The sequence below is a fragment of the Oculina patagonica genome, chromosome 5, assembly GCF_052425735.1.
Source record: "Oculina patagonica isolate OP01 chromosome 5, crgOcupat, whole genome shotgun sequence".
NCBI classification, from domain to species: Eukaryota; Metazoa; Cnidaria; class Anthozoa; order Scleractinia; family Oculinidae; genus Oculina; species Oculina patagonica.
Window position 1 is genome coordinate 13,366,844 of NC_135762.1, and position 19,730 is coordinate 13,386,573.

The 19,730-nt window shown below is 37.9% G+C and overlaps 1 pseudogene across 1 annotated transcript; it reads left to right on the plus strand.

The window, feature by feature from the left end:
- The first annotated feature begins 770 nt into the window (after positions 1 to 770).
- LOC144655014 (uncharacterized) lies at positions 771 to 19,311 on the plus strand (annotated as a pseudogene). Its single transcript, XR_013571032.1, has 18 exons — positions 771 to 1,129; positions 5,479 to 5,747; positions 6,556 to 6,670; positions 7,789 to 8,052; positions 8,887 to 9,405; positions 10,324 to 10,434; positions 10,519 to 10,629; positions 10,788 to 10,898; positions 11,956 to 12,066; positions 13,755 to 13,868; positions 13,980 to 14,093; positions 14,320 to 14,433; positions 15,775 to 15,888; positions 16,472 to 16,585; positions 17,275 to 17,502; positions 17,656 to 17,756; positions 19,036 to 19,094; positions 19,179 to 19,311. The product of XR_013571032.1 is annotated as an uncharacterized LOC144655014 (transcript).
- The last annotated feature ends 419 nt before the right edge of the window (positions 19,312 to 19,730 follow it).

Sequence of the window (19,730 nt, forward strand, 5' to 3'; positions counted from 1 at the left end):
AAATGGTAGGAGGATGGAATTTGCTTCCGGTCAATCAAAGCGTTAGATAACTGAAACATTATGTTAAAGTGAATTGTTACTGACAATCAGCAGAGGTTTTGACACCGAGGCAACCTTTTGAGGAAGTACAAACACTTTGTTACTGATCAGTAAATTAAGTTCGCTGCTCTAAAATTTTGAGACTGATTTTATCTGACTGCAATCAGTGTTGCCGTGCATAAGTTACACAAAGATAGAAGAGCCTCTACAAAACGTCCGCAATAGCTAAAAGGTGCAAACATGCCTTTAAAATATATTCTGCTCTTACTTCTTCTGATAAGTCAATCAAACTCTTGGAGACGTCGAAGGCGACGACGGGGCTGTATTAGAGTGGATTGTCAGGTTACTCCTTGGTCCTCTTGGTCACGTTGCAGTGCTGTACAATGCCGTGGACAGCCTGGTTTTAAGCAAAGGATTCGGACTGTACAATTACCTCCTAGGTGCGGTGGATCACCCTGTCCTTTGCTCCTGGAGGCAGCACCATGTAATGAAACGTTACGGGCAGATTGTCGACTTTCACCCTGGTCAACTTGGAGCGCGTGTTCTCTCGTTTGCGAAGGTTTCCAAACAAGCACTAGATATGTCGTAACCACTGAACAGTGTGGTGGAACCTGTAATTTGCCTTTGAATAAGACACGAGTTTGACAGATTTCAACCCGGTGAAAGTTACTTCGATAGATTGCCAGATCCAATCAATGGTATTACTGTGAGATACAAGGTACCCTGCTCTTGTACTGAAACAGACATCTATGGTAATCCAAAGTGCACCCATAAAACTCCACTCGACTTCCCTAACTACATGGACAAAGTCGAAGGAAAATCAGTAAAAGGTACAGATGGAAGGGAAAAAAGGGACATTCACTTTTCAGACGACCTTACAGATGACGACTTTGAGCTGTTTAAACGTTATGTTGGGTCAGTAGATACTCATCGTTTCAAACGTGAAGTGCTAAACAGGCCAACATTTACAAAAGAAAACGCAACACTCTACTGCAAGGAGAGGATTTCAAATACTGACGTCGGTAAGCTATGCGCCAAACTCGGGGCTAATGTTCAAGCGATGGTGAATTCCTGCTCCATAGACCTTGAGGTAAAACGCTATATTATCTTAAATAATAAGAATAAGAATAAGAATAAGAATAAGAATAAGAATAAGAATAAGAATAAGAATAAGAATAAGAATAAGAATAAGAATAAGAATAAGAATAAGAATAAGAATAAGAATAAGAATAAGAATAAGAATAAGAATAAGAATAAGAATAAGAATAAGAATAAGAATAAGAATAAGAATAAGAATAAGAATAAGAATAAGAATAAGAATAAGAATAAGAATAAGAATAAGAATAAGAATAAGAATAAGAATAAGAATAAGAATAAGAATAAGAATAAGAATAAGAATAAGAGTCACTTGTATTTTCTCGGTATACACACGAGCCTTTAAGAATAAGAAAAATAAGAATAAGAATATGATGATGATGATGATGATGATGATGATGATGATGATGATGATGATGATGATGATACCGTATTTTCTCGATTAAACGCCGGGTACCGAATAAACGCCGGTCTCAAAGGTGGAATTGAAAATAGGCCCCTCAGGTATTTATTTGACGTATAACAAGCTGCAGATATATTAGCCAGAGACATTTTTGACAAAAATAACGAATAAAAACCGTTGATTAATGAAAACTGGGCACAAATGAACTGCAGGAGTCAAATAAACGCTGGCTCCACCAGACCAAGTTAGAAATAAACGCCAGGGGCGTCTTATCGAGAAATTACGGTACAATTAAAATCACATCAATTATTCGGCCGAGTAGAAACGTATTTTAATTCCTCAACGCCAAAGAAAAAGCCACTGTACCCAATAGAAAGAAGCTCTACAAATGGACTTCTCGGTCTTTTGGCATAGATCAAGTGTACTACAATTAATTAGTTAATTAGTTAATTAATCAATTGATTGATTGATTTTTGTCATCGTTTACTATTATGCATATTCGTATTCAATTTTCAATGTATATAGTGTTTTTATAATATTCTAGTGTAATTTTTAGGGAGGGCCACAGGTTTGTTAGCTTTGCTATTTAGTGTTACCCTCATTTTAAATAAAGTCTTTATTATTATTATTATTATTATAATCAAGCAATTCATCCATCTACCCATCAATCCATCGGTCGATTGATCGATCGATCGATTGATTGATTGATTGATTAATTGACTGATTAATTCGGAACAAGTCTCGTGGGGCTTTTTTCCTCCAAAGAGAAAAAATAGGGCATTAGGGTATCGGAAATGTCCTTTTCTGCCCTTTTTTATTTTATTTCTCGACAAAGTAATGACGTAGACAAGTAAAAAGGAAGGCTGGTGGGACATACACGATAAGCATATAGTGGAATTCCAATTTCACGAACCTCCAAGGGAAAGGGAGGTCGGCACGAGAACTCAAGAGTGCAAAAATTCAGGGGTAAAATTGCAGTCTGCGACTGCATATTTCAACAACGTTTGAGTTGAGTTATCGGGAGGATCGAAATGTCTAGGGTTCAAGACGTCGGTGTTCCGTGCACGTACACGTTTATACCTCCTGCTTCGCTACGTTATCAACTCTTCGGTAATTGAAACATATTCTATCATTCAATGACAGGAAAAACGGCATTTAAGCAGCATCATCTTCATACGACGATAAACAGAAATCTATCAAAGTTTTTACCTGCAATTTTCACTTCCATGTTTTCTTCGAAAAAAAATGATTATGGCTTTTTTTTAAATATATTCAAAAATTTACAACTTGAAAAAAGGACTTGAATAAATTTTAAGCTAAACACGACACTTTTAATTTTTGCATACATCTTTCGGCAGTAACCGATCTGCCATCCTCAGTGTGATTTGAACATGGTTACAAAACATATAAATAGTAAGAAAAATTACAATAATAATAGTGATAATTAGCACAGTAACAATGGGAAAAAAAATAAACAAAACGTTTTAAATTAACGTGATGAACTTGTGCGTTTAGTGTTGGTTATACGTATTAACAAAGGTATATCAAGAGATCTTAGGATAGTTGGATAAAGCAGCAGGGTAGACCCGAGAACGGACTTTGCTGGAGGGGAGCTTCTGTCTGAATCTCTTCCCTAGCAAAGCTGACTAACTTGTACTATGGATGAGCCATGAAAGAAAAAGAAAAAAAAGTCTCTTCAACAAACGTCATCCAATCTTTCCACTTAGGTTCTTGATTTAGGAAGACACATTAAAATTATTTTCCTTTAGTCAGGTAGCCCTTATTTTGTTTTACAAGATAAGAGTGTGTTTTGCATCATTTTTACATATCCTCAACACTCGGCATCATAAATGTCACTATTTCAGACACGAAGTCAGAAAATAATGTAACATTCATCTCAGAATGATAATGGCTGGCTACAGTCTACTCACTGTATTGGTGCCTACTGTATTGGTGCCTAAAAAGTAGCCAGGAACGTCGTGATTGAAACGAAGAATTATGTCAAAAAGCAGAAACTGAGACTTAAACTAAACGACACTAAACACGGTCCCAGGCAAACGCTCGCACATCAAAACATTCACGGGGGAAAATTGCTATAATGAACATTTTTGTATCATAAAGTAGACCTTATTCTCAAAGATTCGGAAAAATTTCAAGGCTTCAACGTTTATACAACTGTACATCTTTCAGCTTTTAACGTACGAAGGCTAAGGAAATAAAGCAGGCAAGTTTCGTAATGAAAGTAACAGTCTTAAATGTCATTTTTTTTTTCTTTTTTCTTGATAGCTATCTCCAAGGAAATGTGTGTTTGTGCATGGACGTTTACAAGCAGCTGCATCCCAAATTTTTTTGCCAAGCCCGTGCAATCGCGGGCTCCACTGTTGAGACACTTGGCCAAATGTCCAAATAGTGTACAACAGTTCTTTTTTACCCTCCGCCACCCTCCCTCATTTGGTCATTGCTTCATGTTGGTTAATGTTGTCAAGTTGTGAAAACAACACGAAATGAATAACAAACCTTTAAAAACGACTAGTGCTGTTCAAACGCTCTCTTGAGTAGAGACATTTGAAAGAACAAAATGTGACTACTTGTTACTTGGAATTTGTAACATTCTTGATGCCATCAACGAATGAAACGGAGAACAAGTTATAATAAAATTTAAGAATATTTTTAAAGATGAATTACAGTCCGTACTGCGCAATCTCGGCTGCAATGTTTATGTGAGCCTCACAAACAAAGCAAAACTAAAAATTACGTGACAAACTTACCTGTTTCTTTATTATTAACGCCAGATATCCTTACAGAACAAATAATAACAAGTAGAAGAACCTTGACGCTATTTCAAACCGACGTTTCAGCTCATCGGAAATTCTTGAACGATGCGAACTGTAATGGCGGACTAAAAAACTTCATGTATGCTGTCAACGAAGTGTAACGTTTCAACGAATTCAAAACAAAAACGAAAACAAACCCCGAGTCTGCGCAGTACGGACTGGAAATCAGCTTTAAGCACCAATTGCGATCCCTAACTTTATTTTCTACTGTAGCCGATCGACAACACCTGTTTTGGGTATTTTCTGTAAGATAAAATTTTATCAAATATTGCATTTCCTAACCAAGTTTATTGTCGCTGTTCGTTTTCTTTTAACACCAAAGCGAGGCTTCAGTTAAAAGACGCCACTTTAACGGCTTTTACCAAATTTTTAACGTCAGCAAGTGATGAATTTTAAAAATATTGCCTTTCTTTAGAGCGGAACTGAATCCAAAGAGCAAATAGAAAGAGCAAATGGTTTGCAGGTGAAAGTGAGCGAAAAGTTTCTGTTCCTATGTGAAAGAGAATGAGAATGCTGAGACACGTCACACAAAACGAGGACAAATATCATGTGTTTTCTTTGCAAGCCGCGGTCCTTTCCATAAAATCGACTTTCATAGACAAAAACATAGCTATAACTCAAAACGTATACCACAATTTGAAACCACAAACTACCTAGCGTGAAAGAGAAGGTTTTAATCTATTGAAATCCGTTGTCAAACCTTTTCAGTGCTCTTGAAGTGCAAAACATTATTTCTGTGCTCCTAGCTCCCGAACTAATTCCCGCTTTTTTCGAGTTTAGTGGAGGAAACAAACTGCTCTCCGACAACTCTGGATTTTTACATATAATAATCGGACACAACACATGAGCAGAATATTATTTGTGCAAAATCAATGTCTGACGGTAATTCGCGTGAGCAGTTCGTTTTTTAGGCAGTTATTTGTAGGTAACGTGGTAGGCTCTCGGCCAATTGAAAGGAAGGGAAAATACATCGAAAGATAATGTGAGTAGACTTACGTTATTTAGCGATGATTGTACGTTATTTAACGTTATTTAGCGAACATTATGGCTACGGACACTACGGCCATAGACACATAATTAACCAAAACTATCACGTTCATACTTCAGTTAACTGGCGATACGTCCTTTGCAATTTCTACTGCTGCTGTGCTATTGAATGAATGTGGAACAATTGTTGGCAGAAACCTGTCTTCGTATGCGAATGAAAGTGGTGAAGGGAAGCCAAAGAATTCTCTTCTTTCAAACCTCGCTGAAAGACTGTGTCCAAACGATTGTACCTTCAATGGGAAATGTGTTAACAGCTCGTGCATTTGCAATAAGGGATTTACTTCCAACGACTGCGCAATATCAACTACGCAGATACCTACTTTATCCATGTAAGTATATATATCAGTCGTTTTATTTCGCGTGAAGCAGTCAAGATTAATACAACATAATGCACCGACGCGGCTGCTGTTTCACTAACTTGCCACAAAATTCTTTCTTAGAATGCAACAAAAATGTAGGATTACTTGAAAGATTCTAAATAAGAACTTTAGTGCAAGGCCTTTTTCGACAAAACGATACCTATCAAGTGCCAGTTACAGTAGACATTGAACCACGCATTAGGTTGTTGTCGTTAAACAGCGCAAAATAATAAATGGGAACAAATGAACGTTTAGATGTACAATGCAAATATTATAAAATGGAATTAAAGGCAATTTATAATAGCTTTGCAGGGTAAGGTAGTTTTGAAGCACTAAAAACTGACCGAAAAAGAACGTCCTTTTAAAGGCCCACCTTCAACCGATATGCTTTGCGACAGTTTGTTTTTGTTTTAAAAGCTTGCTCTTGCACCAAAACACTCCGAACTGGAAAACTACCAATAAAAATCGATACTTAAACAGTCAAGTCACTTAAACCCAAAAACGAGTTAACTACTTTGCTCAAAAAACAAGATGGAAGAAGATTGAAACAACTCAACTCGCTCCACATTAAATGGCGGTGTGCATTTTCATATATGAAAATTGTTCCTTGGCGCGCAATGCATCCAGGGTGAATGTGGGCCTTTAACGCTGTTGTTCAATTCATGATACATTTCCTATTTCATACAAATTTTCCAATTTAAATGGTTAATGGAATTCCTTATTAGAAAAAAGCGAAAGCACCTAGCTAAGAATATGCTGTAATTTCATATTACAATAGGTTGCAAGGAAATGGTCTGTGTGACAGGCGTAAACGGTCGTGTAGGAAAGTAACAGTAATGGGAAGTGGTTTTCTGAATTCCACAAACATGACCTGTCATGTGAAAGAGTTTCAAGTAAGTTTCATGCTGAGGATGAGGAATTTTTGCATTTCACAGGCATTTCACATTTCACTAGTATACCGACAACATTAAACTATCAGGGGAAAGACTTAAGCAAACTTATATACATTCAATTACCATGGCAAAGCTTTCGAAATAGCCATTTGTTGCAGAGTGCAAGATATAGCCCCGCATATCTGTTTAAGTGTCTTCTTAAACAAATACTTCTGTTTTTCAGGACGTCTTCTTAAGTCAAAACGCGGGAAGGCTGGCTTTTCGGTTTTCCAATAAGAGAAGGGGAGCGACAATTTCCTCAATCCTTAGGGCCCTTTTACATAAAAGAAGGGTGCCCGGCTAACCGAGTTACCCGGCTAGAAGGGATGAAACATGACCCGTCTTTACAAGCAGAACTCACAGCCCTTCTACTCGAGTTGAGACAGCGTTCTCCCTTAGGAGTGGCTTTCTATATATAATTAAACACATATACAGGCAAATCTGCCCAGTTTAGCAGCAATCGCAGAAGATTCGGATTCCTGTGAAGTAGATCTCCCTTACGGGGTGAAAGGAGGGGTTGGCCTACACCCGTTTATTTGTAGCTATACGATTGTTTTTCCCTCCCTCTCCCTCTCCTTAATTTTTATCTTGGTCTTATCCTTTTGACTTCTCAACTGCGGACTCGCATTTCCCGTAACTCTACTTGCAAGTCCCCAGGCCTTTGTTAAGCGAGTGCCCACTGGGAATAGAACGAACTAACTTACTAACTAACTAACTAACTAACTAACTAACTAACTAACTAACTAACTAACTAACTAACTAACTAACTAACTAACTAACTAATTAACTAACTAACTAATTAACTAACTAACAAATGAATGAACGAACGAACGAAGTGACTGACTGACTGACGATTTAACTAATTAATATAACTAACTAACTAACCAACCAAACAACCAAGCAGACAAACAACCAATTAAAGAACGAACGAGCGAACGAGCGAACGAACGAACGAACGAACGAACGAACGAACGAACGAACGAACGAACGAACGAACGAACGAACGAACGAACAAACAAACAAACGAACGAATTAAAGTAACAACCCATACATGATAGATGAAAATATTTCTTCTTTAGGTTGTTAACGGTTCATGGAAACCAAACAAAACAGAACTCCTATTCCCTGGCATTATGACAGATCTGGTTCTTGTAGACTGTTATTTGCCCGAATCACCTGTCGTGCACAGTTCCTTCGATGACGTCGTCGAAGGGACTCCAGCTGCTGCACTGATGATATCTGTGTCTAACGGCGGTGAACACAGAAGCAAGGAAAATCTTACCTTAATATCATATGATTCTGGTTGCATGAGTTGCGGCGTTTCTTCTGGATGCTTTTTTAAAGTAAGTGTAAGTTAAAGTTTCCCAACCCCCCCCCCCCCCCCCCGCAAAAAAAAAAAAATCAATGTTTATATGATAAAATGTTTTTATTTCAGACATTCTTTGATTAATAATATCTACAGAAAAAGCCGTTCATAACGTTTTACCGAATTTAAAAAATATACATATTTTAAAATAAAAATAGTTTTAATTGTTTTTAATCAGCATGATCCATAAAAAGTCAGGTTAAAGGATCTATTTGATTAAGACACTTTTTATTAGCTTATATTTTCTTCATTTGAAGCGAGTTTACATTTCGTTGACCACATGTAGGAAAGGATGTATCCTTCCTTCCATGAGTATTTACGCAATGTAGACGTTAACATTTACGTGGCGCTTGAAATATCTTAAGGAGACGAAATGTAGCGTATAACTTTGTATCACACTAAAATAGTAATTTAAGACGTAACATATTCAGAAATCTCGCCATTTGCGTACGCCAGTGGAAAAGTGTTTGAAAAATAACGTGGGTAAACTACATAACAAATTCCGCTATGATATTACATGTTCCAAAAAAAAAACGTCCACTTTTTGGGTCTCCATGTAAAACGGAATACATATGCTAACCTCAGTGGCGGATCTAGGGCAGGGGCCAAGGGGGCTCGGGTCTCCACCTTATATTAATTTTAGGCCAAACTTAGACCCGAAGGGCCAAGAAAAATAATTTCCAGAGCGGGCCTCCCCCTTATTCCAGGGTCTGGATGATAGGGACCCCCACTTACCTGAAGGTCTAGATCCGCCACTGAACCTATTACATGTATAGGATGTAACAAAGCCTGTCTTCTATTACTATTTCAGAGCAACTCTTGCATCATCAATCGTTACTGCTTCGCTCCAAACGAAGTTAACCCTAACGACTGGTGTTATCAGTGCCTTCCTGATATTAGCAATAACACATGGACGAAACGACAAGGTTATAAGAATACCTTTTTGAGCACGAACATTTGAGCATGACTTTAAGGTCGAGCTCTATTGAGATCAACCGCCTTCGGGTTGTTGTTTTTGTTATTGTTGTTGTTGTTGTTGTCGTATTTTTTTCTACTCGAAAAAAAGTGTTTTGGCTTGGTAATAGTAGACAAAAAAAGGAAAAAGACAAACAGTTCTTTCTTAAAGCTACTGATGCTTGCCAAGCCTCTTCTACGCTAAATATCACAGTGTCCTTGGTTGTCTGCCAGTGTCAAAACAATGGAAGCTGTGTTCCTCATCCAAAGAAACCCAGGGGATCAGGGTATTATAAATGCGATTGCTTACCTGGATTTACTGGAGATAAGTGTGAGACTAACATTGACGAGTGCCAATCATATCCATGTTTACGAGGTAACGAATGTAACCATCGAGATTAGTCAACTTTGCCTTCAAGATGAACACTATGAAGTTTAAACCCCTTGTTAAGTTTCAACCCTTGGACGTATCCCCATTGTGGTGACAAGAGGAAGGGGGTCGACCGCACTTTCTCTGTTTATGTTTCGTACTGTTAAGACGCATCTGAATTATTTTACATTTAGGAGGTAGCCCTGCACATGTCCTACAAGATGACACAATTTTTGCATTAGAGCCACCATCTTGGAAACGCCTTTTCGGATTTCACTATTTTCTCAGAAAGTCACAAAATAAGGGAAATGGATGCAGAATCAACATTTTAATAAACTCTGTCACCCTTCTTTGTATTTGTAATCAAAGATACAACCATTATCTTTCTACTTGATAATGGAGTCAAGATGACTTCGAAACGTGGTAGTTGGTAGTTTAATTTCGCTTAATTTGATATTGAAAATACTACTTGAATGAAAAAATGTACTAATTGTGCGATGTTTCTTAAGAAAAATAAAAAATAAAAAAAACGTATCAAAAAGTCTAAATTTGGCAGAAACTGCATGTCAAAATGCGGTCGCCATGGCGTTGTCAAAAATCATGGACACACAGTTGTTGTATAAGGTGCATGAGTCAAAGGCAAGACGACGGGTGATTTTTATTGGCTTTCAAAAAGAGTTTGGCAGTTAAAATTTGTTATCTTGCTACGGTATTAACGTTGTGTAATATAATTACTTGAACAATACTTCGTATTTGAGCTTATTTCTTTCACTCATCTCACTAACTTGTCTAAATAGGCATAAATCCTTGCGAATCCATTAAGAATACGAACCCTAAGATTAAAACCTAAATGTCGAGAATCTTGTTGCACTAGTGAATCCTGCAAAGCCTAACTAATTGCTGAAGTCGTTTTTCTACATAAAGGTCAATGCATCGATGGGATTAACGGTTACACCTGCAACTGCGATCCAGGATATGTTGGAAGGAAGTGTGGCACTAATTATGATGACTGCAGCAGTTCCCCATGCGTTCATGGTCAGTGATCTTTATTTTGGGTCTTGCTTAAAGCGGTGAAAGGAAACTACTGATCTCCATTGTTCTTCACTGTTGTAACTTCAGGTATTTGCCATGACTACGTAAACGCATATAGATGCAGTTGTGACAGTGGATACACGGGGCAAAATTGTGATATTGACATTGATGAGTGCCAGTCGTCACCTTGTCAAAATGGTCGGTAAAATATATTGTTCGTCCGTTCGTTCGTTTCTTTGTTTGTTTTGTTTTGTTTGTTTACTTGCTAAATGTTACATTATAGTAAAACTCATAATAAGTATAGAATAATTTTTTCAATTTATGCAGAGACATTAAATGTGTATTTTCTTTCCTAGGAGCATGTGTTGATCATCTTAATTACTACACCTGTCAGTGCGAACATGGTTTCACTGGTTACAACTGTGAAGTTGACATTGACGAATGCCTGTCTTCACCTTGCCTTAAGGGTAACTGGTTTAGTAGAAACGCCTTGTTACCCTCCCGGTGCGTTATAAGTAGTATGCATGATTCTTGTTCCTCGTAAGTTATATATTATTTTCTGCATTCAGTTACTCGGACGTTACCCGTCTATGAGTTGTCGTACACATGTGGTGTGTGAACAAGCAACACTAGGCAACACTAGGAATTCAGACTTTTTTTTAATAAGGTCACTCCTGTTTATTTTGAATACTACGTCCACACTAATCCAGATAAATTTAAAAAATGGACTTTTCGCCCCGAAAACGGTTAAAATGCTCCCGTCGACACTGCAGTTTTGTATAGTTTTCAATACTTTCACCGTCCACACTTTTCTGGATAAGTTTGAAAACGAAACGCGGCGTCAGCACTTGATAAAGGAGAGTATGTGCATGTTACTCGAGCCCACACTAAGTTCAAATTATGGAGTCTCAATGTTTTGCTGACGCGAGGACAACGTTATTCCTGACAACCATTATGACAGCGATCAATTCTTAATGAAAAAAAAAAATGACAATTGAGAGAACGCAGAATTCGATTATTTGACTTTGTTAAGGAAACGGCGAAATGTAACAAGATTTATACCAAACGTGCAGAGTAATTGACAGATATCACATGGCCATTGACGTCAACGTTTTCAACTGAAAGCTCCGTTTTCAACATCCACACTACACGGCACCTAGCCGGCGTAAATTTCTTCACTCTGGTGGCCGTTTTCGGAAAGCGCTGTCTATGGTGATCGAAAACGCCGTTTTAGTGTGGACGGTTGGTCAAACTAGGAAAAAATGCGCTTTCAAGTTTATCCGGACTATTGTGGACGGGGCCAAAGTCGTACGAAGAAAAAAAAAAAGCTCCTTCAGTGTTGACACTCATCTGGTCTCTTCTTGCATATTCCTTTGATGAGCAACGTTAACGTTGATCCTTGATTGGGAGTTTTTGTGTTTCTTCGTACTTTAAAGTCCCAAAGCCAGACCAGCCGGTAGCCTACTCTCCCTCGTCACTTGCTTGCGATCTTAATAACATAAGTTCATGTTTTGGTGTTTTTAGGGACATGTCTCGACGGAATCAATAATTTCACCTGCAACTGTCACGCTGGTTTCACTGGAAGGAAATGCGAAGAAAATATTGATGACTGTCTCGCATCCTCGTGTGGAAACGGTTAGTAGTAAGCTTAACTTTTTATTGTGGTTGAAAGGTTGACTTTCTTTCTTCTTTTTTACAATTTGTATAAAAAAAGCTGCAGCATGGCACTGAAGCTCTGCCATCTAGCGACCTTTTTCTCAGTGCAAACAGTGTCAAGTGCCTACTTAACCTTCTGATTGTTTTCCTCTTTTTAAGCGATGGCGTGACATCGCTTTATGCCATCGAACGAACGGTTCGGTTTGTCTGTTTGGCCCGATTGAACAGAAAATCAAGTTTAACTTAACAAGAAATCGCCGCGTAAACACAAAAGCAAAATACTTCCGTGCAGTTAGAATGGAACACTACAATGTATAAACGAAAGAGACTAAACAAATCGTTACACTCAAGCTACGTTTTGTCTAGGCTCGGCGAGGGTCGGATATCAAGACCCAGGATTAAACAAAAGCCACATATACAGTGAATGCTTTCGAGTTATATTTGAAGATGAAATACGAAAGAATTTTGCTGTCTTTGACTGAAATTCCACTCGAACTGCGTAGATACTATCGCATGTTGTAAAGCCGATTCATGCAACATTGCTCTCAACGCGATGTAAGTGCTAGTGATTATTTATTCGTGTTTTAGTTACGCAATCCATTGTTTGTGCGACGCTTTTTATAGATCGCCTTTCAGACACACGTGCGTTGAGATAAGAAAGCTGACATGTCACTTTTAAAATTGTTATATAACGTTTGTAAATGTGACAAGTCACGTTTTTTCCACGAAATCGCAAGTGATCACCCACAGCGGAAAGTAATCCCTTGAGAAATTAAAACAGTCCCTTGAGAAATTAAAAAAGTCCCTTGAGAGTTTACAAATATGTGGATCCAAATTTTGTCTACTAACCCCTATTCTACCATTTTTGCTTGTAAACAAGCAAAAACGTCGAAAAAAAGGGGGCTTTTGAGAAGGATCGTCCATATCTCCTAAACGAGTATGGTGACCTATCATTTTTTTTTTCTCGTATTTAAAGCGCAGTGATCAAATTATCTCTATAAAATAAATACAGATTAATTTCTATGTTTGAAATATAAATTTTCAGTGAAAACGTGTACTTTGCCAGTACTTTCAAAGGAATCATTAAGGAATTATGCGGTATATACAAAGTATTCCTCTCCTAAACAGATATAGCCAACCCCCTCTTTTTATTTCAAAATTTAAGTTTCCGGTAAACAACCAATAGAAAAAGTTTGAATGAAACTCTATGTTTAGTTACATGTCTCAGTAATTCTCTTAAGTAAACGCTAAGATCTAATATCTCATTTGTTGTTTCTAAGCTAGGTTCAAGGAGAAAAGGTGCTAGATTGTTCACAGACATTTAGTTTCGCGTATATTTCTAGGGGTTAAATTACCAGATTATCTTTTTGCACGCGCGGCTCAAGTTCCATTTCACCCGACTACCAAGACGGATGCAAAATTGCAAAATTAGTAATGTAAAAATACAAAAGTATCGATCCTGACATCGCAGTTCGAAATATTCGACTTTGAAATCCTACAAAAAGAACCCACGATACTAAATTCAAATAAATTGTTGAATACAATCACTTTTCATTTTCTATAGAAGAGCTGTAAGTCATATATTATGTAAATCATTCTAAAATCAAATTTTCTACTTAAATTTTGATATCATTGATCGCATTACGGTGTTTTATTCCACATTTTAGACATTGATTTTTGCCGAAATGTTACTTGCAAGAATGGCGGTTCATGTATGGATGGAATAAGCAATTATACATGAAGCTGTAGCGCTGGATTTAAGGGGGATCACTGTGAAACAGGTCTATGTTTTATTTGCCACAGCTGTATTTTGGAGTTTTCATGCATAGTTGTAATCATTTAGTGGAATGATTCGACTTGACTGCTTTGTATCACTAAACATGTTTTTTTAGATATTGATGATTGTGTTAATCAAACATGTGGTAACCGTGGATCGTGTGTAGATGGCGTCAACAATTATTCCTGTAACTGCGTGTTGGGTTTCACTAGAGACCACTGCGAAACAGGTAGCTTGTTTTCGTTGTTGTTGTTGTTGTTGTTGCTGCTGTAGTTTTTTAAGTCTCTATTTGGACTGTATAATAATGCCGTAATGGCTGTAAGGAAGACTTTCAGGGGTAGTACACGAACCTTTCGATGTAACGCGCTTGACTGCAACCAGTACATCAAAAACCACTCCAAAATAGTTTTTTAACTAAGTTAAACTAGTAAACGACATTATTATGAAACTTGCAGATATCGACTATTGTGTTAATCACACTTGCCAGCACGGTGGATCACGTGTAGACGGCGTCAGCAATTATTCCTGTAGCTGTGTGGTGGGCTTCACTGGAGATCACTGCGAGACAGGTAGCTTGTTGTCTTTGTTTTCGGTGTTACTGTTGCTGCTGTTGTAGCTGTTTTAGTCTCTCTTAGGCCCGTTTTATAGAAGCCGTAATATCTAACAGGCTTCTTCTGTGGAGAGGAAGTTTAAAGGAAACTAGCAAACGAACCTTTCGTTGCAACGCGTTTTAATATAATCATTATATGAAAATACCCACTCCGATTAATTTTTTTTTTATTATTTAAGGTGGCTCGTACCAGTTTTTCTTGCGTGGGAAGTCTGGTGACTAGCGCGCGTCAAGGTTCATACCCATGAGTCACGCGCGAGATTTGAAAAGGAAAACAAACATGGCGACCGAGTGCGAGGTTGCTTTTCTTCAATTTAAGAAAAAAATCCGCGTTCAACTGAAGTTGTTTCAACAAGAACATTTTAAATAAACTTAATGTTCGTCAGTCAAAATGTTTTCCGATCTCACTGCTCGTGTTACAAAAGCAAATTCACATGTGCTACGATCGATCTTGTCGGAGATCGTGAGTCAATTCCACTTTTTTTGTTTCAGCTTCTTTGAGTTCGCTGTCAAACACATGATTATTCAGACAAAGAAATACTTAAAAGTAAGACCTAAGAGGCACAACTGACGTCAACTGAAACTGGCTAAATCCCATGAAATCCTTAGCCGAAAAGTTTCGCAGACAAAGCGAGGGGAAGTCCACGCGTGTTGCGCGCGTATGTGCCCGCAAAGATCAGCGGTAGTCGGAACTTAGCAGGAGTAAAACCAAACTTTTAAAATCGAAATTTTAAAGTACGCGGAAACGCACGTGGGAATTATTAAGTTCGCGAAGGCTTTAGCAAGAAAACTAACCCAATGACCCCTTTTTTTTATTGCCCTAATATTTTCCTTTTATGTAAAGGAAACGACAGAAAAAGTCTAAAAAATTCTACGAAAGGGATTTTTAATTACTTACAAATTGCCCTTTTTTGCATTTGCAGAAAATCCGCTTCGTAGAAATTTTTAAAAATAATTATACAGTTTCTTTTTTATATGCCAAAAGTTATCAGGAGGAAAAAAAAAATGGGGGTCATCGAGTTAGTTTTCAAGATATAAGCACTGGAAGCTGAAAAAGGGTTCTAAAAATCATTGGCTATCGTTGCCATGGTAACCACTGATGACGTAATTATTGGTATTTCGGAACAACAACACAATGGGTAATTTAATTATGCAAAAATTTTGTTACAATCTTTAATTGATTTTTTGGCCATTTTCTTCCAAAGGTCGCACAGTCAAAAACCTGAATACTGGTACGAGCCACCTTAACTCAGTTGATCTAATATTTGACACCCTTATGTGATTTACTTCCTCTTTACAGATACCGACTATTGTGTTAATCACACTTGCCATCACGGGGGATCATGTGTAGATGGCGTGAGCAGTTATTCCTGTAACTGCGTTGTGGGCTACACTGGAGACCACTGACAGACAGGTAGGTTGTTGTCATTATTGTTGTCGTTATTGTCATTGTTTGTTGTTTTTATTGTTGTTATGGTTGTTGTTGTTTCAGACTCTCTTTGATAAGAAAGTTAATGTCATAATATAACATATCTTACATGCTCCCATTCAGAAGACTTTGGGACGATTTAACAAAAAAAAAATACTAAACGAACCTTTGGTAACGCGTTTTACTCCAAAAACTGCATACACGCACAAAAAAACGAAGGATAGAAGGTAGAGGTGTTGATACACAAAGGAGCAGCTGGGGAAATATCAGAATATGTTCACACACGAAAACGTACTTAAGACTTGTTGCAACGACACATCCCTTTGTGTGAAGCTGATACTTTTCAGAAAAAGTGTTGCGCCGTGTACATATCGTGAGTTTGTTCTCGCACTATGTCGGTGCGAAATATCTCATTATACACTGAATATCAGACATAAATAACGCTAACTCGTTTTATGATTCAGCATTTTTCTGCTTGTATCTTCAAATACGTCACCTCCATATCTAAAGATTTTCTTTATTCACAGGACTTGGGTAAATTTTGATCAGCTTTCTTTTTCGTTCACAGACATTAACGACTGTGTCAATCACACCTGCAGTAACGGTGGATCGTGTGTAGATGGTGTCAACAGTTTCTCGTGTAGCTGTTTGCCGAGTTTTACTGGAGACTACTGCGAGACTGGTAGGTTGTGTTAGCTGTGTTGGTGACATACAGAATGGTAGAAGCAGTAGCAATCACAGCAGCAGTTACAGTCGGGGTCGCAGTAGCGACTTGGCAGCTTTGCAGGGGATAGTTTTAACAATACTAGTAGCAGTAGTGGTCGAATTATAATACTAGAAGTGGAAGTAGCAGTTGTAGTGGCAGTGGTAGCAGCAGTGGCAGTGACAGTGCTAGCGGTAGTGATAGTTCTCATCATTGCCGAATGATATCAGTTTGACGTAAGTTGATGGATCTTGTTTTAGTTTTGTTTAAGCACGGTCAAACACTTGTAAAAGTAAGCTAAGTTAGTACATAAGGACTACAATTAATCTACCTTCCTGTCAAAAAATAATTTCCCTTTTCATATGTGTCCTTCTAAGCGTTACTGAGATACGTGTAGCGGCTCCTATTGGTAATTGTTCTTGGACAAGTTGATAACGTTTTGTTCCCTGTTGATGTTGTGGCTCAGTCTTACTCTTGGTGCATTCTTGTACTTTCCTTTGTTCTGGTGTATGGTAACATATAATAATAGATATAAACCAAAGGAATATACCAAATTGTACTAAGGGTAAAATTGAAGCACAATGCATGTACAATTGAGCGTGCGTCAATTGAGGCGTCTGTTTCCTTTGGTCAAAAATGATCTACTTTATTTTTGCATTTCTATTAAGACTTAAGGAAATCCTCGCCTGCTACACATAAAACGACAGACATTGCTATGGCCACAAAGACGTCGATGATAGCTTCAGCTACAGCAGCCAGCGGGTCGATTGAAAATGTCACATGTTCTGTCAAAGAACCTGTCACTTCGTCTTCGATAATTGAATATATTCCAACAAGTGACGAACTGGACAAAATTACTACACCTCACCCAACAAGTAGTGGAGAACCAGCCACAGGTAACTCAAGATCATAGTTTTAACGTCTCCCTTGATCGCGTGTATTTCTTGTTTTTATTGTTATGTACTTATTTATGTTTGTCGATCTAACACCGTTCACTGCTTTGCTTTTAGTTTTACTAGCAACACTGAATTATATAACCATTATTCTAGAGCTTGTAATTGAATTGCATATCCAAAGGCCATGGAATGATGACTTGGAGGAAGAAAAGAGTGATGCTTATAAAGAGTTATCTCTCCTCCTTAAAACAGAGGTAATCTCCCGGAATGACCCGCACCAAGATATATGTATCACAACAGTAACTATTGTACCGTTCTCATGCATATTTCGCTTTTATCTTTATTTGCACACTTAGATGTTAAGATACACATTTAAATTGAAAAAATAAGTTCGATAATTATGTTTCAAAGCATAATTTTAATGTATTTTCGACACCAGGAATCTATAGAATGAGATTCAACACTCCTTCAATGCTCCCAATTGTTTGTGCACTTACCTAATACCCATGCAATGGCTCTTAACTTCTAAACCTTTATTTAAGAAAAGATGCTCTTTGTAACCTTTAATTTATGTTAAATTTAAAAACTTACAGACAAAGGCGGCAGTTCATCTATTCATTCATCCATCCGTCCGTCCGTCCGTCCGTCCGCGTTCGTTCGTTCGTTCGTTCATTCATTCATCCGTCTATTCATTCATTCATTCATTCATTCATTGATTCATTCATTCATTCATTGATTCATTCATTCATTCATTCATTCATTCATTCATTCATTCATTCATTCATTCATTCATTCATTCATTCATTCATTCATCCATCCATCCATCCATTTATCCATCCATCCATCCATTTATCCATCCATTCATTCATTCATTCCTTCCTTCTTTTCTACCTTCCTTCTTTCCTTCCTTCAGTCAGTCAGTCAATCAGTCATTCAGTCAGTCAGTCAGTAATTTGTTCATTCGTTCGTTCGTGCGTTCGTGCGTTCGTGCGTTCGTGCGTTCGTGCGTTCGTGCGTTCGTGCGTTCGTGCGTTCGTGCGTTCGTGCGTTCGTGCGTTCGTGCGTTCGTGCGTTCGTGCGTTCGTGCGTTCGTGCGTTCGTGCGTTCGTGCGTTCGTGCGTTCGTGCGTTCGTGCGTTCGTGCGTTCGTGCGTTCGTGCGTTCGTGCGTTCGTGCGTTCGTGCGTTCGTGCGTTCGTGCGTTCGTGCGTTCGTGCGTTCGTGCGTTCGTGCGTTCGTGCGTTCGTGCGTTCGTGCGTTCGTGCGTTCGTGCGTTCGTGCGTTCGTGCGTTCGTTCATTCGTTTGTTCTTTAGTTTGTCTGTTCGACCGTCCATCCGTTTTTTTCGTTCGTCCCTTCGTTTATATGTTTATTTGTTGCTTCGTTCGTTTATTTTTATATCTTAATCTTATATCTTTATTAATATATTTATTTATATGTTAACTAATTTATCCCTTATTTATCCCTAATTTCTTTCTCTTTTTTTCTTTTATTTTGGAAGTGTGCTTATTGTTTTTTGTGTGTTCGAACTTTCAGATTCGAGAACTGTATTCCAAAGACGAAACGTTCGTGGGAGTTACAATCTTATCATTCAAGTAAGGGTGACATTGCATCTTACTTAAAAAAAAAATGCATTCAGTGGTTGCTATACTAAACTATATCTACCCTTTTGCTTTTAGGTCGGGAAGCGTGGTAGCAGAATTTAAGCTCATATTCAAAACCAAAGTGGAGGCAGAAAAAGCATTTGCCCCGCTGAAAAAGGGTGTGAAACAGTTAACGATTAGAAAATCGAACAATTTTGAAGCAGTTTGACGTTTGATTAATAGCGATTGTGATCAAGGCGTGTTTGAACGATTTTTTCGATAATTTTAAAAGTTTAGTCTTATTTTCAGCTTCAATAGATATTCACAAAATATCAATTTGTTTTCAGTGTGTCTTCATATGTAACCTAATACATGTTAATGAAGCTCCGCCTTTTGTACACTCGCTTTTTTGCTGAATAAAAACTTTAAAATATATATTTTAGCTTACTCTAACGTATTTATTTAAATGGCGAATAATTTATACAATCGCCTTTTACCGGACCTTCAATAAGCAACTGTGCAAAAACTTTGCCCTCTTCGGCATACGCAACTCTAGAGATCTAGCTACATCATGCACATTAACTCTTTACAGACCGGGAGTTATAGGATCTTTTGAGACCGGGGGCGCAGATAAGCTAGAGTCGCACT